Raw genomic sequence first — 23,146 nt, forward strand, 5'->3', positions numbered from 1 at the left:
GACCCCAGCCAGCAGCCGAGCTCAAGATCCCGGAACCCAGCCGGCAGCCAAGCTCAAGATCCCATACACCAGCCTGCAGCCAAGCTGAAGATCCCAGACCCCAGCCGGAAGCCAAGTTCAAGATCGCAGACCCCAGCCGGCAGCCAAGCTCATGATCCCAGACCCCAGGCGGCAGCCAAGCTCCAAGATCCAGTCCCCAGCGGGCAGCCAAGCTCGAGAAGCCAGACCCCAGCCGGCAGCCGATCTCAAGATCCCAGTCCCCAACCGGCAGCCAAGCTCCAAGATCCAGTCCCCAGCGGGCAGCCAAGCTCGAGAAGCCAGACCCCAGCCGGCAGCCGATCTCAAGATCCCAGTCCCCAACCGGCAGCCAAGCTCCAAGATCCCAGACCCCAGCCTGCAGCCAAGCTCAAGATCCCGGAACCCAGCCGGCATCCAAGCTCCAAGATCCCAGACCGCAACCGGCAGACAAGCTCAAGATCCCAGACCCCAGCCGGCAGCCAAGCTCAAGATCCCAGACCCCACCCGGCAGGCAAGCTCAAGATCCCAGACCCCATCCGGCAGGCAAGCTCACGACGCAAGGCCCCAGCCTGCAGCCAAGCTCAAGACCCAAGACCCCAGCCCAAAGCCTCAGAAGCAAAGTCCCCAGCCTGTCTCCAAGCTCAGGCCTCTAAACCCCAGCCACGCCATGTCCTAAAGCCATGTCATTTCGTTGCCTGGTTCCGGGGTCTGAGCTCGAGGCAAGACCCAAGTTCTGTGTCCCTGTCCAGTCTCGGCCTCGGAGTCGAAGCCTTGGGATTGCCTCCTGGTCCATGGTTTCTTGTCCTGGCTCCGCTTTCCTTAGCCCAAGTCTGCGCTCTTGTCCCTGCTCCTGGTCTGAATCCAGTCACGTCCCTACTCTAGTCAAGTCCTGTTCCTTGTGCTTCAGTGTCTGTGTCCCGGATTTGGGTCCGTTTCCCAACGACCCCATTGTGACAGGATTAGAGGTAGAAATTTCAATTTTACTGTATATAGGATACAATTAGCAATTAATAAGTTCGAACAGTCGGCAAGGAGATGGGATTTAAGGTTTCAGTGGCAAAAAAAAACAAGTCTTGTGTTTCATAAACTTGATTAATAGACCTGCACTTCATTTCATAAACTTGATTAATAGACCTGCACTTCATATGATCAAACTCTTGAAGACAATAGGCAATAGACAATAGGTGCAGGAGTAGGCCACTCAGCCATTCCAGCCAGCACCACCATTCATTGTGATCATGGCTGATCATCCACAATCAGTATCCAGTTCCTGCCTTATCCCCATAACCTTTGATTAGCTATCTTTAAGAGTTCCATCCATCTCTTTCTTGAAAACATCCAGAGACTTGGCCTCCCCTGTCTTCTGGGGCAGAGCATTCCAGATATCCACTACTCTCTAAGTGAAAAAGGTTTTCCTTAACACCGTTCTAAATGGTCAACCCCTTATTCTTAAACTGTGGCCTCTGGTTCTGTACTCACCCATCACCGGGAACATGATTCTTGCCTCCAGCGTGTCCAATCCCTTAATAATCTTAAATGTTTCAATCAGATCCCCTCTCATCCTTCTAAGTTCTAGAGTACACAAGCCCAGTCGCTCCAACATTTCAACATATTACAGTCCGCCATCCCGGGAATTAACCTTGTGAACCTACGCTGCACTCCCTCAACAGCAAGAATGTCCTTCCTCAAATTTGGAGACCTTAAAACTGCACATAATACTCTAGGTGTGGTCTCACCAGGGCCCTGTACAGCTGCAGAAGGACTTCTTTGCTCCTATACTCATTTGCTCTTGTTATGAAAGCCAGCATGCCATTAGCTTTCTTCACTGCCTGCTGTACCTGCATGCTTGCTTTCAGTGACTGATGTACAAGAACACCTCGATCTCGTTGTACTTTCCCTTTTACTAACTTGACTCCATTTAGATAATAATCTGCCGACCTGTTCTTACCACCAGTGTGGATAACCTCACATTTATCCACATTAAACTGCATCTGCCATGCATCCGCCCACTCACTCAGCCTGTGCAATTCACCCTGCATTCTCATAACATCCTCCTCACATTTCACACTGCCACCCAACTTTGTGTTATCAGCAAATTTGCTAGTGTTTCCTGTAATCCCTTCACCTAAATCATTAATGTATATTGTAAAGAGCTAAGGTTCCAACACTGAACCCTGCAGTACCCCACTGGTCACCGCCTGCCATTCCGAAAAGGACCCGTTAATCGCTACTCTTTGTTTCCTGTCAGCCAGCCAATTTTCAGTCCATGTCAGTACTCTGCTCCCAATACCATGTGCCCTAATTTTGCCCACTAATCTCCTATGTGGGACTTTATCCAAGGTTTTCTGAAAGTCCAGGTACAGTACATCCACTGGCTCTCCGTTGTCCATTTCCATAGTTACATTCTCAAAAAAATTCCAGAAGATTAGTCAAGCACGATTTCCACTTCGTAAATCCATGCTAACTCAGACCTATCCTGTTACTGCTATCCAAATGTGTGGTAATTTCATCTTTTATAATTGACTCCAGCATCTTTCCCACCACTGACGTCAGGCTAACCAGTCTATAATTCCCTGTTTTCACTCTCCCTCCTCTCTTGAAAAAAATGGGACAACATTAGCCACCCTCCAATCCACAGGAACTGATCCTGAATCTATAGAACATTGGAAAATGATTACCAATGCGTCCACGATTTCTAAAGCCACCTCCTTAAGTACCCTGGAATGCAGACCATCAGGTCCCGGGGATTTATCAGCCTTCAGACCCAACAGTCTATCCAACACCATTTCCTGCATAATATAAATTTCCTTCAGATCATCTATTATCCTAGGTCCTTTGGCCACTATTATTTCTGGAAGATTGTTTGTGGCTTCAGTGAAGACAAATTCAAAGCATCTGTTCAACTCCTCTGCCACTTCCTTGTTCCCCATAATAATTTCACCCTTCTCTTTCTCAACGGCCCAATTTTGGTCTTAACTATTTTTTTTTTCCTTTTGACATAACTAAAAAAAGCTTTTACTATCCTCTTTTATATTCTTGGCTAGTTCACGTTCTTACCTCATTTTTTCTCCACGTATTACCTCTTAGTTATCTTCTGTTGATCTTTAAAAGTTTTCCAATTCTCCAGCTTCCCACTCATCTTTGCTATGTTATACTTCTATTTTATCTTTATACTGTCCTTTACTTCCCTGGTCCGCCACGGCCTATCCTTACTCCCCTTAGGATCTTTCTTCCTCTTTGGAATGACGTGTCAGTGGTGAGATTTCCAGGCTTGTGGATGGACAATAAGCTAACAAAGATAGAGATTGGGACCCTACAAGACAATATTTATTATTTCACATTATGATAAATACTCATCCTGTTAAAGGTGTGTTGGAGGACTGTTGGGAACTTCACAAGAAGATTCTTTTTAGTTTTGGGTGCCTGGATTCTTATCAAGCTGGGAATTTGGGTTATTACCACGCTGGGCATATGGGTTCATTATATTTGCAATTTTCCCATTGTCGCGTTCTTGGTAACCCTACCATTTTTTTCAATGTCTTTAGTTGATTTTAGATACACGATTTAATAAAGTCAAAGGATTCTGTTTGCTTGAGAATCAGTTGATTCGTCAGTATTTTGAGGAGAATTATTGTGATATGTTAAACTTTGCTGCAGAATAATCGAAGATAACTTGGATGTTAATGTGGCTGTTTTTGTGCATGAATTCTAGGTAACGATAAAGAAACAGCTCACAAACTATTTATCAACACATACAGTAGAATGTGTTGCTTACAGTGGGTGGTGGAAATTTGTGCAGGTCAGGTTGTCATTTCTTCTGATGCCTTTTCGGTTTTGCAGAGTCTTAAAACAGGTAATTCTCGTCGTAGGACAGATTTACTGTTGAAAACTCACCAAAGATTATCTCCTACACAAAGTTTTGTTTTATGATGGCTGTCGCTCAAAAGAGCGAAGCCATGGAGTCATAAGTAGCTAGCCATGTGGACACAAGCTGGGGTCTGATCAGCCCCGGCTGGGTCACCTCGAAGAGGTTGTATGATGTTGAAACACCCGAAACACCCGATGATTCCAGGAACATCACTGAAGATATGTCCAGAAGCATCAGTAGATGTATGTTCACATCAGTATATGTCCACTTCTTATGGGTCCCTGCACGTAGAGGTTCAGTTACAAAAGCTGTTAAAATTTCAACTGTGGATAAACACCTTCCACCTCGAAAATCAGAAGCAAAGGCATTGGCGGGTTAAGAATTATAGCAGAACTGTTGGGATAATGGGCCTCAAAGGAGACACCTTTACAGAACATATAACTGTTAGATTTATGGGGGAAGGGGTTAAAAAACAAGAAGATAAGGAATTACATTGATACGACTTAGAATTTGGCACACTATGCTTAATTATTCCTTCGTTCCTGTTGGGAAACATCATTCTGGGTCGTGTAGTTTTCAAGACGGTGAGGCAACGAGGAAGGTGAGGTGGCGACAGTGGGAAGCGGTAAAATGAGGGCAGGGGAGCGGGGAGAGTTTGAGGCAAAGAGGAGGAAAGAGCATTTTTTGGGAAGGGGGTGAAGGGCAATGGGAATATAGAGGGAGAACGTATGTGTGTGTCTGTGTGTGTGTCTGTCTGTCTACCTACCCGTGTGTATGTGGGTGTCTGTATCTGTATGCTTTTCAACAACTTTAGGATCCCTGGCCCTTATCGCCTCACTATGACCATGGTTGTCCAGTACCTTTTCACTTCTGTCCCCCATCGGAAGGCCTTAAAGCACACCACTTTCTTCCCGACAACGGACCCAGCCAATTCTCCTTCATCCACTCTTTATCAGGAGTCATGGAGCACTATAACAAACAAACAAACCCCTTTGCCCATGGAGTCGGCACCGAATTGTTATTCTGCCGAGTCCCATAACCGCAGCTGGACCATGGTCCTCAATACCCTCCCGTCCATGTACCGATCCAAACTTCTCTGCAATGAAATCCATAACTTCCACTGACAGCTCTTCCCACACCCTCGCCACCCTCTGAGTGAAGGGATTCCCACTCAGGTTCCTCTTAAATATTTCACCTTTCACCATTAAGATGCGACCTCTAGTTCCCATCTCACCCAACCTCAGAGGAAATGTCCTGCATGTACTTACCCTGTCAAAAACACGCATCCTTTTGTGTACCTCTATGAAATCTCCCATAATTTCCCACATTTCAGGGAATAAAGTCCTCACTTTTTCTTACAGCTTGTCTCCCCGGGCATAACAGAATCGTTGGGATTTGAAAAATCGTGTATCCTAAAATCAACTACCGGCATTGAAAGAAACCAGTTGGGGTTAATGAGAAGGCGACAGTAGAACATATTCCAAGCGAGATAAGAACCCAGGCATCCAAAAATAAAACACTCTTCTTCTGATGCTTCAAACAGTTCTCAAACGCACCTTTAATAGAATGATCATTTCTTGCCTCTCGAAAGTATCCAATAAGTTAACATTAAATTCAAACTCCACATTTACAACCAGTGAATATGAAACAGGAGACGACCTGACTGCAGCACAACACAATCTTACAGCATGTGCCGGTATCGCGCCGAAACATTTTAAAGTTGAAGATGAAGCTGATCCAGAAGCCACAATCAAGAACAGATCTACCTAAACAAATATACTGGTCGACAAAGATTTCTTCGCAGGACCGCAGAATATCCACAAATACACCCGAGAATATTTAATGATCCTTTATCAATTCTTTTGCTGATATGGTGCTTCCATTTGTTTCAGGTTCATCTCAGGTAATTTTGGGGCTGGCAGAGCAGCCTTCCAGCGCTTTGCCAATGATCTGCCATAAACTGCTTCGGCTGCGGACATCCCGTGTTTGGTCTGATAATGAGATCTCATTTCGAACAAGACTATCGATAGCATTCTGAGCCAACTTTGACCGGTTTCTTCTTCTGGTTTAGCCAATTTGTATTTCAGCATCCCATCAGTCCTTTCAAACAGGCCGGCAGCCTGTGGTCTGGGGGGCCGAGGCGGGGGGTGGGGGCGTCAATGGAATATCTATTTAATTCCCGGAGCCTGGCATAATTGGGTCTTAATCTCACCCACAAAATGAGGGCCATTGTCAGAAACAACTTGCACATATTACCCTGAATCTGGGAATCAGTGTAATTCGATAAAATCGAGTTGTAGTTGGCCGAAATGGTACCTTGGCAACGAGATATATTCCTTGGGGCATGGGGTGCCTTTTCCTAGTGTATGGAGTTGGCATATCAGACATCGACTAGCACCATTCTTTCCAACTTTCTCCGGGTCCGGGCTCCACCATGATTCCAATCACTGCCTTAACATTCCCTCCTGGCTAAAGTGTGTATTGTTCTGTACAAAGTCTACAATATCGCCCGGTATAGTTTCAGATCCGCAGACCTGACGGGCAGGAGTAAGCCAGACGTCGTCAGTCGGTGAGTAAAAACATCCAGCCGACTCTCCAACGGCTTTCTCTTTTTCAGAGGCGTCCCTCTGTAAAACACACACATCCTCAATTCCAGACACACCCTTTGTTTCGGAAACGGGGATTCGGGATTTTCCCCGGCGATCCGGCATTTGGGGAAGAATCGGTGCTCCGGTAAGGGCAGCTTGTTCCGCAGCTGAGTCGGCTCTGTCGTTTCCACGGTCAGTCTCAGTGGTACCTTTGGTGTGTGCAGAGCGTTTAATAATGGCCAATTGTGAAGAGAGGCAGATGGCGGACAAAAGGCCGTCGATGTAAATTTTATTAGTGACAGGCATATCAGAGCAGGTGACACAACCCCCAAATTTTCAAAGTTGGCCGAGGTCATGAGCGACCCCACAGGCACATCCAGAGTCTGTAAAAATATTGTCCAATTTCCCAGTGGCTGGGATGCATACTGGAGTGAGAGCAAAGAGTTCAGCCCGCCGCTCCGAGTGAGGAGAAAGGAAGAAAGCTGACGCCACGGATTCTATGTCAGAAACAATAGCACATCCTACACGGCGCTGGCCTTCGTTGTCTATAAAGGAGATTCCATCAACATCGCAGAGTAAATCCTGGTCAGTCATATTCTGTCAACTGGTGACTTATTGTTGCACAATCATGGGGTATTGAATCTGGACACTCAGTAGGGCATTCACAAAATGTGGCAGGGGTCACAGTAGAACAGGGGAGAAAAGAGAGAAGGCGTTTCTGTAGGAGAAGGACCTCTTATTTATAGCAGCCGGCCTGCGTATGGCCCTGAGTTTGGCAGATGTTCAACAGGGTGACTCTGTCATGAGAGCCGAGCATATCCACTGCCTGGTGCGGGGTAACGTTACCCGCTGCGAGAACCGGATCGAGCAGAGTATGTCCACTGCCTGGTGCGGGGTAACGTTACCCGCTGCGAGAACCGGATCGAGCTGAGTATATCCGCTGCCTGGTGCGGGGTAACGTTACCCGCTGCGAGAACCGGATCGAGCTGAGTATATCCACTGCCTGGTGCGGGGTAACGTTACCCGCTGCGAGAACCGGATCGAGCTGAGTATATCCACTGCCTGGTGCGGGGTAACGTTACCCGCTGCGAGAACCGGATCGAGCTGAGTATATCCGCTGCCTGGTGCGAGGTAACGTTACCCGCTGCGAGAACCGGATCGAGCTGAGTATATCCACTGCCTGGTGCGGGGTAACGTTACCCGCTGCGAGAACCGGATCGAGCTGAGTATATCCGCTGCCTGGTGCGGGGTAACGTTACCCGCTGCGAGAACCGGATCGAGCTGAGTATATCCGCTGCCTGGTGCGGGGTAACGTTACCCGCTGCGAGAACCGGATCGAGCTGAGTATATCCACTGCCTGGTGCGGGGTAACGTTACCCGCTGCGAGAACCGGATCGAGCTGAGTATATCCACTGCCTGGTGCGGGGTAACGTTACCCGCTGCGAGAACCGGATCGAGCTGAGTATATCCGCTGCCTGGTGCGGGGTAACGTTACCCGCTGCGAGAACCGGATCGAGCTGAGTATATCCACTGCCTGGTGCGGGGTAACGTTACCCGCTGCGAGAACCGGATCGAGCTGAGTATATCCGCTGCCTGGTGCGAGGTAACGTTACCCGCTGCGAGAACCGGATCGAGCTGAGTATATCCGCTGCCTGGTGCGGGGTAACGTTACCCGCTGCGAGAACCGGATCGAGCTGAGTATATCCGCTGCCTGGTGCGGGGTAACGTTACCCGCTGCGAGAACCGGATCGAGCTGAGTATATCCGCTGCCTGGTGCGGGGTAACGTTACCCGCTGCGAGAACCGGATCGAGCTGAGTATATCCACTGCCTGGTGCGGGGTAACGTTACCCGCTGCGAGAACCGGATCGAGCTGAGTATATCCGCTGCCTGGTGCGGGGTAACGTTACCCGCTGCGAGAACCGGATCGAGCTGAGTATATCCACTGCCTGGTGCGGGGTAACGTTACCCGCTGCGAGAACCGGATCGAGCTGAGTATATCCACTGCCTGGTGCGGGGTAACGTTACCCGCTGCGAGAACCGGATCGAGCTGAGTATATCCACTGCCTGGTGCGGGGTAACGTTACCCGCTGCGAGAACCGGATCGAGCTGAGTATATCCGTTGCCTGGTGCGGGGTAACGTTACCCGCTGCGAGAACCGGATCGAGCTGAGTATATCCACTGCCTGGTGCGGGGTAACGTTACCCGCTGCGAGAACCGGATCGAGCTGAGTATATCCACTGCCTGGTGCGGGGTAACGTTACCCGCTGCGAGAACCGGATCGAGCTGAGTATATCCGTTGCCTGGTGCGGGGCAACGTTACCCGCTGCGAGAACCGGATCGAGCTGAGTATATCCACTGCCTGGTGCGAGGTAACGTTACCCGCTGCGAGAACCGGATCGAGCTGAGTATATCCACTGCCTGGTGCGGGGTAACGTTACCCGCTGCGAGAACCGGATCGAGCTGAGTATATCCGTTGCCTGGTGCGGGGTAACGTTACCCGCTGCGAGAACCGGATCGAGCTGAGTATATCCACTGCCTGGTGCGGGGATAACGTTACCCGCTGCGAGAACCGGATCGAGCTGAGTATATCCGCTGCCTGGTGCGGGGTAATGTTACCCGCTGCGAGAACCGGATCGAGCTGAGTATATCCACTGCCTGGTGCGGGGTAACGTTACCCGCTGCGAGAACCGGATCGAGTTGTAGGCGACAGGTCGTTGTCGATCCCCATGGCTCCGGGAAGGGACAGCGGTGGCAGACGCGCCCTTGATTGTCACATCGAGTGCAACACGGCGATTATATAGGAGCCGGCCCGAGGAGGGGTGCGATATCTGGGCTTTCCTGAGGGAAGCAAAATCCTGTTCGGCCGGTTCTGGGAGCTGAAAGGGAGTTTCGCATTTGGGCGAGGATTTGGTGAGCAGGACAACATTTGGAATCCAATTGCGGCAGAAATTGACAGGGCCCGGGAATATAATCAACTGAGTCGGCGTAGTGTATTAACCATGGGGGTTAAACAGCACAGGTCAAGCGCTGAATCTGGTACCTTCTGTTTTTTTTTTACGATCTGTACCACACTTGATAACAAAACCTTTTTTAAAGCAAATATGATTTTTTTTCTCTGACAAACTAACACACTATTAAAGTATAACGGAGAGAAGTTACATTTGTCAAGAATTGGACAAAGTCAGAAATCAACCCTTCCTCACCAGGAAAGATAATAAATATTAAAATATGGAAGATTGCTCTAGCCACCCGCTGAAATGTTTTATACTCAAATTTAAATGAACTTATTCACTTCCGATAGCCTTTGCGGTTTGCTTTGAAAGACTGAACAACGACAGTTCTTTCTGACAAGGCCACAGGTTGTCAATACAGCTACTATGATAAATAATGAACGTCTTTATCAGATTTACAGCTTTCCTGGAAATACATAGTCTTTGTGAACTACGAACTAATGTAAATGGCTTTCTGAAGCTAGAGTGGACTCTGACAAGTTCGCATTGTTGACTTTAATATTGTCGGCCACCCTGCTGGCTAGGGTTTGGTGGAGAAGATCACAGTACTGTGGGGTCTGGTTCTATGCTGCGTACAGCCGATCTCCTGATCATCAATATTGTTTGGGGAATCGTCTGTGTGTCTGGATAGAGGCGGGGTACCCCAGAATTATTTGTATTCTGAGTTTCCCTTTTACCTGTATTCGTTCTTTCTTGGTCAGTATGTTTTGTCTCTGATACAATTATTTTCCCCGTCTCCTTTGTCTGATTTTGCCCCTATCACACTCTTCACAAATCGCTCTCAACTCTTGCCAACTCCTTGGATTACTTCTTTTGGTCACGGATGTCTACTCATCTTCGCTTTCCTTTATCCGTCCAAAAATTTAATTTATGTCTGTTATTTCTGACTCTTGTCTCCAGACGGCAATCCGGCGACCGTACTCTTTCCCTGCATTCACTTTCCATATTCGCTGTTCCGCCTGCCGTATTAAATTCAAATCAAATGTATCTCCTGCAGGCCAGTTGTCTTTTCCCAAATGCTTAGACAATTAGAACTACATTTCACTAAGTGCGCATCCCTTGTATTCAGGGGACTTGAACCACCTGCTTTGACTTACTAGAAACCTCGAACTTCCCAATTATTCTGGGTGACTCGAACCACCCGTCTTGATTTCCTATTCCGGGGGACCGGAACACCCGTCTTGACTGACTGCTCTGGGGTCTCGAACCACCGGTCATGACTTACTATTCCGGGGAACTCGGACTACTTGTCTTGAGTTACTATTCCGGAGACCCGAACCACCTGCCTTGACTTACTATTCGGGGGATTGAAAACACCCGTCTCCTCTTTATTCCCTCTGGGTCCCGTCAGTGGATTTCCCGCCAAAATGAGGGAACAAATAGAGTTGTTAGAGAGAAGAGAAATGAAAATGAAGCGAAATATATTTACTGTTATTGCAGAGTACAGTTGTCATGCACCAATACAGCGAAAATGAGTTTGCAACTCTCATACTCAATGCTATAAAACAACAAATAAAATAAATAAACAATAAATAAGATCAAGTAACCAGCCAGAACAAGCAATGTCCAGCAGTACAACAGCGCAACTCAGATGCGTGACAGCCATAAAACCAGTATTAAAGTAGCAATATAACAAATTTATGGATGATGCTTGATCGATTGGTTCAGAGCAATTACAGCTCTGGGGAAGAAGCTATTTTTCAGTCTGGAAGTGCGGGCATAGAAAATCTTATAACTTATGCCAGATGGAGGAAGTTCAAACAGATGATTGCATGGGTGTGTATTGTCCTTACAGATGCTTGTGGCTTTCCTTAGGCAGCGGAGCTGTAGGTGTCCTCCAGGGCTGGGAGCTGTGTCCCGATTATCTTCTGGGCGCTAGAGACGACTCGCTGAAGTGTTTTCCTATCAGCTGCTGTACAACTGAGATACCACACAGAAATGCAGTATGTTAGGATGCTCTCTATGGTGCAGCGGTAAAAGATCACTAGCATCTGTTCAGGGAGACCGGCTTTCTTCAGCGTCCTGAGGATAAACAAGCATTGCTGTGCCTTCTTAACTATTGTAGTGGTGTTAGTGGACCATGTAAGGTCTTCTGAGATATGTATTCCCAGAAACCTGAAACTGGACACTCTCTCCACTCTGTCTCCGTTACTGTAGACTGGAGCGTACTCATCACACCGTGACTTTCCAAAGTTGATAATCATCTCCTTGGTCTTTGCTGTATTAAGAGACAGGTTGTTCTCTGAGCACCAGCTCACTAAGTTCTGTACATCCGCTCTGTACGCTGATTCGTCTCTGTTGGAGATCAACCCGATCACTGTTGTGTCGCCTGCGAATTTGACGATGGTATTGGTGTTAAATGCAGGTACACAGTCGTAAGCGAAGAGGGGGTAGAGTATGGGACTCAATACACAACCTTGTGGTGTACCAGTGTTCAGGATAGCAGTGGAGGACAGGTGAGGGCCCAGTCTCACTGCCTGTGAACGCTCTAACTAGAAATTCAGGACCCAGTTGCAGAGTGATGTGCTGAGTCCTAGCTGCTGGAGTTTGGAGATGAGCTTGCTGGGGATGACAGTATTAAAATAAGAGATATAATCAACAAACAACATCCTCACGTACGTGCCCTTTCTCTCCAGGTGTGTTAGGACAGTGTGAAGAGCTAATGAGATGGCACCCTGCGCGGACACAAGGTTAGAGCTTGTGGGCCCGTTCGTGTCTGATTCACCCCAACGGTCTGCCCGTCCACTGACTCAGTTTTGGCAAGGGGTCTACCACCTATTGGGAACCTGCTTGCAGCGCCAAGCTTCGATCCGCCTCTCTACCGGAGAACTTTCAGTTCAGACCCTGGGAATAATTGTCAAGCACAGTTAGCTTAGAGTACTAGCAAGCTTGCGTTGCTCAGATGACGCACAGAGTCCCGCTCAGTGAGCTTTGGAAATCCTGCAAGTCAAGTTAGTCCCCGAGTACGGTCTGGGCTGTTGTTAAAAATATTCCTTATCACATACATACTCTGATAAGGGTCCACAGTGCGGCTCCTTATCGAACAAACACTTCTTTGTTCAGACATTATTCTCACAGCACGACTTGTCAAGCTGCCAATAACTTAGTTAGGTTTTAACCCTTTTAATTCTGCATATAATTCCCCAACGTTAGAGTCAGTCACAGACACGACAGCACAGATACTACCCTTCGGCCCGTCACCCACGAGAGACTGTCAAAGAAACCAGAGCGCAGAAACAAACACCTTGACCCGTCAACCTGTCATTTCTGTCCCGTGAGGGTGAGCCACAGACACGACACCACAGAAACAGTCCATTCGGCCCAGCAGCGTGTCGTTCCTGTCCCGTTAGACTGAGTCACCAACCCGGCAGGATCCATCATCCTAACATTACTGCTCCGTTTGAGACAGTCTCAGAACGCAGAACACAGAAACAGACTCATCGTATATCATCGGTTTGATTTTTAACTGGTGTCCCTCGTCGTGTACACTTCCCCACACCTGATAGCGAGGTGTGACACCCCGACATGCCCATTAGGTTATCACAGAGCAAAGATCATTTCAAACAGTTCACAAGTTAGCTGCCTCCATCTTCCAGAATAGCAAAACCAAAGTTCAAAGTTCAAACTGCATTTATTAGTAAAGTACCCTAAGATTCATCACACCCCAATCTGTGTGCACCCCAGAATCTACCGACATACCCCCAAATCTACCCGAACGATCAAATTCAAGTGGACGCTCTTATTCGACAATACACCCCATATCAGAGTACACCCCGATATTAGCCGACACATCCCTCGATCTGTGCCCCTCACAAATCCATGTACATCCTCAAATCTCAATGCATCCCACAAGTCAGTGTGCGCCGTCAAATCCAATGACATCCCTAAATCGGTGTGCAAATCTAAATCTATCTGCACCCTCAAATCCGTGTGCAGCCCAAACCCGCTGATACCACCGCGAGTAAATTGGATTATCCCAGAGCAAGAACAATGTCAAATAGTTCACAAAAGAGCTCGCTCCACCTTACAAATGTAGCAAGGACAACATTCAAATTCAAACTGTATATGTCAGTAAAGTATCTGTGAATGAAGCAACGCTGAGACTCATCACAGCTCAAATTGACCTTCACCACCTGATAATTATTGTTAATGTATCAAAAACGAAAAACGGTCTGTTTCATCGCAACCCCAAATCTGTGAGCACCCCCAGATCCGTGTCCATTCACATAACAAAGTGCATCCGCCAAATCTGTGTGCACTAACAAATCCGTACGAACTCCAAACCCACTGACACCCTCCGAATGCAGATTAGATTATACCACAGTAAGAATCATTTCAAACAGATCCAAATAGCTGCCCTACCTTAAAAATAATAAGAACAAAGTTCAAACTTTAAAGTTTATTATCCAAGTATCTATAAATGTAACAACCTTGAGAATGGTCACCACTCCAAATCCACCGACACTCACAAATATGCTGTGTGTGAGAAGTCAGAGTGTGGCAGTAGATAGTTGCCTCTCTGACTGAAGGCCTCTGACCGGTGATGTGCCGCAGGGATCCGTGCTGGATCCTTTGTTGCTTGTCATCTACATCAAAGATCTGGACGATAATGTGATAAACTGGATCAGCAGATTTGCTAATGCCACCAAGATTGAGGTTGTAGTGGACAGTGGAGAAGGCTATCAACGTTTTCAGCAGGATCTAAACCAGCTGGAAACATGGGCTGAAAAATAACAGATGGATTTGCTGAAAACAAGAGGGAGGTGTTGCACTTCGACAGAGCCAAACAGAGAGCTCTTACAAAGTGAACGAAGTGCATTCGGATTGGAGGGTTGTGACTAGTGGTGTCCCACAAGGATCGGTTCTGGGACCTCTGGTTTTCGTGATTTTTATTAACAACCTGGATGTGGGGGTAGAAGGGTGGGTTGGCAAGTTTTGCAGACGACACAAAAGTTGGTGGTGTTGTGGATAGTAGAGGATTGTCGTAGATTGCAAAGAGACATTGATATCATGCAGAAGTGGGCTGAGAAGTGGCAGATGGAGTTCAACCCGGAGAAGTGTGAGGTGGTACACTTTGGAAGGACAAACTCCAAGGCAGAGTACAAAGTAAATGGCAGGATACTTGGTAGTGTGGAGGAGCAGATGGATCTTGGGGTACATGTCCACAGATCCCTGAAAGTTACCTCACAGGTGGATAGGGTAGTTAAGAAAGCTTATGGAGTGTTAACTTTCATAAGTCGAGGGATAGAGTTTAAGAGTTGCGGGGTAATGATGCAGCTCCAGAAAACTCTAGTTTGGCCACACTTGGAGTACTGTGTCCAGTTCTGGTCGGCTCACTATAGGAAGGACGTGAAAGCATTGGAAAGGGTACAGAGGAGATTTACCAGGGTGCTCCCTGATCTGGAGAATGTGTATTATGATCAGAGATTAAAGGAGCTAGGGCTTTACTCTTTGGAGAGGAGGAGGATGACAGGAGACATGATAGAGGTATACAAGATATTAAGAGGACTAGATAGAGTGGACAGCCAGCGCCTCTTCTCCAGGGCACCAAAGTTCAGTACAAGAGGACATGGCTTTAAGGTAAGGAGTGGGAAGTTCAAGAGGTATATTAGAAGAAGGTGTTTTACTCAGAGAGTGGTTGGTGCGTGGAATGCACAGCCTGAGTCAGTGGTGGAGGCAGATACACTAGTGGAATTTAAGAGACTGCTAGACAAATATATGGAGGAATTTAAGGTGGAGGTTATATGGGAGGTAGGATTTAAGGGTCAGAACAACATTGTGGGCCGAAGGGCCTGTACTGTGTCGTAATATTCTATTTTCTATGTTCTATGTTCTGTGTTCTCACAGGGATGGTCGCTGATTTGCTGTGAGTGTGTCTGAGGACGGACTGCGGCCGGGAGGAGTATATATCAGTCTCAGTTGGTTCTCAGAATCAAAGGAGTTTCCCTGGAGCTCAAAGTTCAAAGTACGTTTTATTATCAGAGTACAGATAACGAGACATGAAATAATTGCAGCGGCTGCTGATCGATTTCTGCAGCTCTCGCCGCTCCCCCGTTCAATCTGATAGGCTGAAGGCCAAGGGAGTACAAGAGGCAAAGGTAAACTCGTGTTTCAGAAAATAAGAAACAGAAGCAGGCGTTGTCATTCGGCCCCTCACGCTGGTCTGCTTTTCACTCAGAACATGCCCGATCTTTGGCTTCAGCGACACTTTCCTGCAGCGTTCCCATCATCACTGAGCCCCTAAATATGTCTTTGGAATGTAGAAAACTTGTGGGAAAAAAATCCAAAGTTTCACTGCACTCTGGGTGAGGAAATTTCTCCTCATCTCAGTCTTACAGAGGTGACTTGGATTTTGAATCTGTGACCGCTGCTTCCATACCTGACCGGGAGGAAACATAATTCCTGCCCCAAGTATGTCAATATCCTGTGAGTTTGTGTCTGTCTCTTATTTCTCTAATTCTGAGACAGGCGCATTGTGATCATTCGTTGTGGGAGCATCTCAATGGACGGGCAAGTCAGCGTAATTATCCTCAATTGCTCAAGAGCCTGATCATTGATGTGTAATAACTGTTCCTGAGCCTGGTTTTGATTGTCCTGAGGTTCTTATATCTTCCTGCTGATTGCACCTGGCCTGGGTGGTGAGCATCTCTGGTGATGGATGCTGCTTTGCTCCGACAGCGTTCCCTGTAGATGTGCTCAATGGTTGGGAGTGCTCCACCCGTGATGTACTGGGCCGAATCCAATACCTTGTGTCAGTTCATCGTCCCCTCGATGTGAACCATGTTTTATTGAAATTGGTCACCGTTCTTTCAGGTCAGCAGCTTTGTCCACAAGAACAACCGGGCAGTGGTCAGCACGGAATGTCCTGCAGTTACTGCAGGGGAAGGACTGGTTGGACACAGTGGGGTGTTTCCCTGAGCAGACAGTCCAGATCACCTGGCAGAATACCTCATCACCAGATCTCACCAACAGGCACCAAGACCTTATGTGGCTGGCGGCGAAAAGAGGCCGTCCCAGTCTGATCCTTGCTGCATGCCCGGAGATCACTTCCACAGCGCGCTGCTGCGAGATTACAGCAGTGGAGACGAGACGGTCACTCATCTCTTTGTGGACTGTGGGCTGGTGAAGATATGTGGAGAAAGATGCAAGGGCCTGTGTCACAGCAGCTGTGTGACAGGGGCTCACAGGACGCAGAGAAAAACAGACATCAAGTGCTGCTGGAAGATCATCAACTAGGCGAAAGGCTCCTGAAACGAATTGTTCTGCCATTCCATCGAGATGTCCGTAGAGCAAGGGTTCTCAAGTTGGGGATGGGACGCGCGGTAAAAGGTATTGGTCCATGGCAGGAAAAAAGGTTGGAAATTCCTGTTGGACAGGAATGCTGCCAGCTCACACATTCCAGGCTGCAGGGATACTATTGAAACTTTAGAGTTCCTCGACTACTGGACAGCGAGGGGCCGGGTTGAGTGAGGAAGCCTCTAAGTTATTGTAGTAGTAGAACACTCCAGGGGGCCACATGTGCGACAACAGTCCTATCCGTTTTAACGAATGTAAAAGAACACTAAATACCGCACAAATAAAGAATGTAAATTCATTGGGTAACGACATTACACGGTTTATCCTTGTGAATATTTTTACGGTGATCAAAATCTATTTTGAGGAAACAAAATCAACGTCTGGGCCGTGCCCATAGTGAGGAAGACCGGGCCTTCCATTACAGACAGGACGGACATAGAACCATAGAACCATAGTACATTACAGCACAGAAACAGGCCTTTTGGCCCTTCTTGGCTGTGCCGAGCTATTTATCTGCCTAGTCCCACTGACCTGCACCTGGACCATATCCCTCCATACTCCTCTCATCCATGTACCTGTCCAAGCTTTTCTTAAATGTTAAAAGTGATCCCTCATTTACCACTTCATCTGGCAGCTGATTCCGCACTCCCACCACTCTCTGTGTGAAGAAGCACACCCATGTCCCCTTTAAACTTCCCCCCCCCTTCACTCTTAACCCATGTACTCTGTTTTTTTTTTTCTCCCCTTGCCTCAGTGGAAAAAAACCTGCTTGCATTCACTCTGTCTATCCCCATCATAAGTTCATATACCTCTATCAAATCTCCACTCATTCTTCGATGCTCGAGGGAATAAAATCCTAACCTATTCAACCTTTCTCTGTAACTCCGTTTCTCAAGCCTTGGCAACATCCTTGTAAACCTTCTCTGTACTCTTTCAACCTTATTTATATCCTTCCTGTAATTTGGTGACCAAAACTGTACACAATACTCGAAATTCGGTCGCACCAATGCCTTATACAACTTCATCACAACATTCCAAGTCTTACACTCAGTACTTTGATTTATAAAAGCTCTCTTTACGACCCTATCTACCTGTGACGCCACTTTTAGGGATTTTTTTATCTGTATTCAAAGGTCCCTCTGTTCTACTGCACTCCCCAGTGCCTTACCATTTACCTTGTATGTTCTACCTTGGTTTGCCCTTCCAAAGTGCAAGACCTTACACTTGTCTGTATTAATCTCCATCTGCCATTTTCAGCACATTTTTCCAGCTGTTCTAAGTCCCTCTGCAAGCTTTAAAAACCTTCCTCACTGTCCACTACACTTCCAGTCTTTGTATCATCAGTAATTTTGCTGATACAATTTACCAGATAATCATCCAGATTATTGATATAGATGACAAATAACAATCGACTCAACATTGATCCCTGTGGCACACCACTAGTCACAGGCCTCCACTCAGAGAAGCAATCGTCCACTACCACTACCACTCTCTGGCTTCTTCCGTTGAGCTAATGTCTAATCCAATTTACTACCACTCCATGTATACCCAGTGACTGAATCTTCCTAACTAACCTCCCATGCGGGACCTTGTCAAAGGACTTACTGAAGTCCATGTAGACAATATCCACTGCCTTCCTGTCATCTACATTCCTCGTAACTTCCACGAAAAACTGTAATAGATTCGTTAAACGTGACCTACCACGCACAAAACCATGTTGATTCTCCCTAATAAGTCCTTATGTATCCAAATACTTGTAGATCTTATCTCTCAGTACTCCTTCCAATAATTCACCTACTAATGACGTCACACTTACCGGCCTATAATTTCCCGGATTACTTTTAGAGCCGTTTTTATCCTCCAATTCTCTGGCACCTCATACCGACATTTTAAATATATCTGCCAGGGCCCCTGCAATATTAACACTCGTCTCCTTCAAGGTCCGAGGGCATACCCTGTCAGGTTCTGGGGGTTTATCTACTCTGATTTGCTTCAAGGGAGGAAGCAGCTCACCCTCTTCAATCTGTATTGGTTCCAACATCTCACTACTTCTTTGCCTTATTTCCATTGACTCCATGCAAGATCCCTTAGTGAACACAGACGCAAACAAACATTTAAGGTCTCCCCATTTTTTTGGTTCCACTCACAGCCGACTACTCTGATCTTTAAGAGGACCAATTTTATCCCTTAATATCCTTTTGCTCTTAATATAGCTGTAGAAGCTCTTTGGATTATCCTTCACCTTGACTGCCAAGCAAACTCATGTTTACTTTTCGCCCTCCCGATTTCTTTCTGAAGTATATTTTTACAGTTTTTATACTCCTCAAGCATCTTATTTGCTGGCTGTGTCATATGGGAGGTGCTGGGTACGGACCGAAATGCAAGACACAGACACTGAAGTGCTAGGAACAGGACGGGACTAGAGACTAGCGTTAGGGACGCGGCTGGATGCAGACTAGGAACTGGGATAAGAACACAAACTTGGGCTAGGACATTGGCTGGGCAAGCTGGACCAGGACTAGGAACTAGGAAGCAGGAGCCTGGGCCTGGACTCCGAGCCAGGGATTGGACAAGGACCCAGAACCTGGGTCTTAACTTGGGGTCGGACCCCGGAACTAGGCGAGGACATGACATGGCTACAGGACTGGATGTGGCTTGGCTTCCTCGAAGATGAGTTATTCGTGGCTTGCGTTCGGACTCCGAGCCAGAGCCTGGACAAGGACCCAGACCCTGGGTCTTGACTCGGGCTCGGACTCTGGAACTAGGCGAAGACATTACGTGGTCTTGGAAGACAGGACTAGGCGAGGCTACAGGACAGAACGAGAGACTCCTGGGCAAGATGAAGGAACTCCAGCACAGGAGGAGACACATGGACAGGACGAGAACACAAAGTTTTGGCTTGGACAGAACGATGTTCTTGGACGTGGCTTGGACAGAACGATGTTCTTGGACGTGGCTTGGACAGAACGATGTTCTTGGACGTGGCTTGGACAGGACGCGGTTCTTGGACGTGGCTTGGACAGGACGCGGTTCTTAGACGTGGCTTGGACAGGACAAGGGAACTCCAACACCGGTCTGGGCGAGGTGTTCCTGGGCTGGGCGAGGCACATGGACAGGACGAGACATCTGGACAGGATGAGAACACGAAGCCTTGACTTGGTCGAGGGAGACAGAAACGCAGAGCCTTGGTCGAGGCAGACAGGATCGGAGAGCCTTGGTAATCTTGAAAGTCAGGAACATGGAACAGAGAGCCGGGACCCCTCCTTGGCAACAGGACGTAGGGCCGGGACTCATACACACAACACTGAGAGACAGATCTCCACTCACGGTAGTGGCAAACGGCCCAGCGGAGGCGAGGGCAGAAAGAGACGGTTCCGAACGCAAGGTAGAGGCTAACGGCCAGACCTACCTAGTGAAGGCATGGACACAGAGACACTTCCTTATCTTGCTCCGGCGGTTGAACTTGATAGCAGTGCAGGCGAGTGTTACAGGCGAGGCAAGACTCCAGGTGAGGCAAGGCGAGGCAAGTCTTCAGACACTGGTTGCAGGGCAAGACTTCAGGAGGAAGGGGCAGAGAAGGGATTCAGACAGGAGGATTGGACAGGAGCAATCGAGTAACTGAAGCTGAATCAAGGAGCTATTTATGTATCCAGCCCAAAATTTGAATCAGCTGTCTCAATTAGAGCACCCAACAGAAAAAGGGAAAACCAGAAAAAAACTGGAATAAAGAACGATGGACTGGACCGTGAACCGAAAGCCATGACACCCTGTTCCCTGTACATGTCGTACTTCTTCTTTATCAGAGTTCTAATATCCCTTGACAAGCACTTTAATCTGTCCTGCCTGAGCTCTGCTGCAACATTTTCCCTGACTAGCAATGCCCTCCCCCCCCCCCACCCTTCAGTCCTCTGCCTCTACTACGTCTGAAACATCGGAACCCTGGAATATTAAGCTGCCAGACCTGCCCCTCCTGTAGCCAATTTTCACTAATGGCTATAATGTCGTAATTCCATGTGTCAATCCACGCCCTCAGCTCGTCAGCCTTCCCCACAATACTTCTTGCATTGAAATAAACACATCTCGAAGTATTACCAGCACACTCAACCCTTCTATTTGTGACTTTGCATAAACTTTTAACATCACTTATTTTCACCCCCGTTCTGCTACCTGCTCTGGCACTCTGTTTCTCATCCCCTGCAAATCTAGTTCAAACCCTCCCCAATAGCATTAACAAAACTGCCTGAAAGGATATTGGTTCCCTTGTAGTTCAGGTGTAACCCTTCTCATTAACAAAACTGCCTGAAAGGATATTGGTTCCCTTGTAGTTCAGGTGTAACCCTTCTCATTAACAAAACTGCTTGAAAGGAAATTGGTTCCCTTGTAGTTCAGGTGTAACCCTTCTCATTAACAAAACTGCCTGAAAGGATATTATTTTCCTCGTAGTTCAGGTGTAGCACTTCTCATTAACAAAACTGCCTGAAAGGATATTGGTTCCCTTGTAGTTCAGGTGTAGCCCTTCTCATTAACAAAACTTCCTGAAAGGACATTAGTTCCCTTGTAGTTCAGGTGTAACCCTTCTCATTAACAAAACTGCCTGAAAGGATATTGGTTCCCTTGTAGTTCAGGTGTAACCCTTCTCATTAACCAAACTGCCTGAAAGGATATTGGTTCCCTTGTAGTTCAGGTGTAGCCCTTCTCATTAACAAAACTGCCTGAAAGGATATTGGTTCCCTTGTAGTTCAGGTGTAACCCTTCTCATTAACAAAACTGCCTGAAAGGATATTGGTTCCCTTGTAGTTCAGGTGTAGCCCTTCTCATTAACAAAACTTCCTGAAAGGACATTAGTTCCCTTGTAGTTCAGGTGTAACCCTTCTCATTAACAAAACTGCCTGAAAGGATATTGGTTCCCTTGTAGTTCAGGTGTAACCCTTCTCATTAACCAAACTGCCTGAAAGGATATTGGTTCCCTTGTAGTTCAGGTGTAGCCCTTCTCATTAACAAAACTGCCTGAAAGGATATTGGTTCCCTTGTAGTTCAGGTGTAACCCTTCTCATTAACAAAACTGCCTGAAAGGATATTGGTTCCCTTGTAGTTCAGGTGTAACTCTTCTCATTAACAAAACTGCCTGAAAGGATATTGATTCCCTTGTAGTTCAGATGTAGCCCTTCTCATTAACAAAACTGCCTGAAAGGATATTGGCTCCCTTGTGGTTCAGGTGTAGCCCTTCTCATTAACAAAACTGCCTGAAAGGATATTGGTTCCCTTGTAGTTCAGAAGTAACCCTTCTCATTAACAAAACTGCCTGAAAGGATATTGGTTCCCTTGTAGTTCAGGTGTAACCCTTCTCATTAACAAAACTGCCTGAAAGGATATTGGTTCCCTTGTAGTTCAGGTGTAGCCCTTCTCATTAACCAAACTACCTGAAAGGATATTGGTTCCCTTGTAGTTCAGGTGTAACCCTTCTCTCTTGTACAGGTCCCACCTGCCTCAGCAGAGGTCCCAGTGATCCTGACATCTGAAACACTGCCCCCTACACCAGTTCAGACATGGGTGAAGTCGAGAAGTTTCTTCAGACGAAGGGCACAGGAAATCAGGACTCGCCGAAAAAAATAATGTCTTTTTTCCGAAGAATGTTTAATCTTCTACTTTTTCCTGCAGCCACAAGTCAGTCATCAACACTGCATCTGTCTCCTCACTGCACAATATTTTCTCCACATCCCAAGTTTCACGGCATGAACTAATTTAGTAGCTGCTTTCAATATTTACTAATCAATCGTTCTACACCCCACTCTGACTCTCTTTAGACCTGGATAAAAATAAAAACCGAGCAGTTGGAGGAACTCAATGTGTCAGGCAGCATCTGTGGAGGGAAACGGGCTGAGACAGGCCTGATGAAGTATCTCGACCCGGATAGTCGATTGTACATTTCTCTCCACAGATGCTGCCTGACCCGCCCAGTTCTTCTGACATCACGTTTTTTACTCCAGATTCCAGCATCTTCAGCCTCTTGTTCCTCTTTTTTCAGAACTTGCCCCTTTCAGTCCCGCGTTAGACTGAGCCAGGCTCTTCTCACTGGCTTCATTTCTGTTCTTTTTCTTTCGCCCATGAGGCCGACTGGCACACAGGCCGCCAACAGAAAATCGTCAGAGACCCCTGTCGAGGGCCGAGGGTTAAGCGGCCCTGTGGCTTCTCCATTCACCATATGCCTTCAATAGTCCTCCAGGAGAAGGTCTTTCCGATCCCAGGGGAGAGGCTTTTGCAGATTCAGTTGGCATCTTTGTTGCACTGGGTTTTTTTTACGGGATCGTGTTGCTGGCCCCATGGTCAACCCTCCTCCTTTCGCAGCGGGTCTTGGGCTGTCCGT

General features: G+C 47.3%; 2 protein-coding genes across 2 annotated transcripts in view; one reads left to right on the forward strand and one right to left on the reverse strand.

Moving 5' to 3' along the window:
* The window catches only part of LOC140185019 (uncharacterized), a 777,523-nt gene that overhangs the window by 213,949 nt on the left and 540,428 nt on the right, over positions 1-23,146 (forward strand). The gene's annotated exons all lie outside the window — the stretch shown is intronic.
* Positions 1-23,146, reverse strand: part of LOC140185475 (uncharacterized) — a 240,726-nt gene that overhangs the window by 23,607 nt on the left and 193,973 nt on the right. The window lies entirely within an intron of this gene.

This window comes from Mobula birostris, chromosome 20 (genome assembly GCF_030028105.1).
Source record: "Mobula birostris isolate sMobBir1 chromosome 20, sMobBir1.hap1, whole genome shotgun sequence".
Taxonomy (NCBI): domain Eukaryota; kingdom Metazoa; phylum Chordata; class Chondrichthyes; order Myliobatiformes; family Myliobatidae; genus Mobula; species Mobula birostris.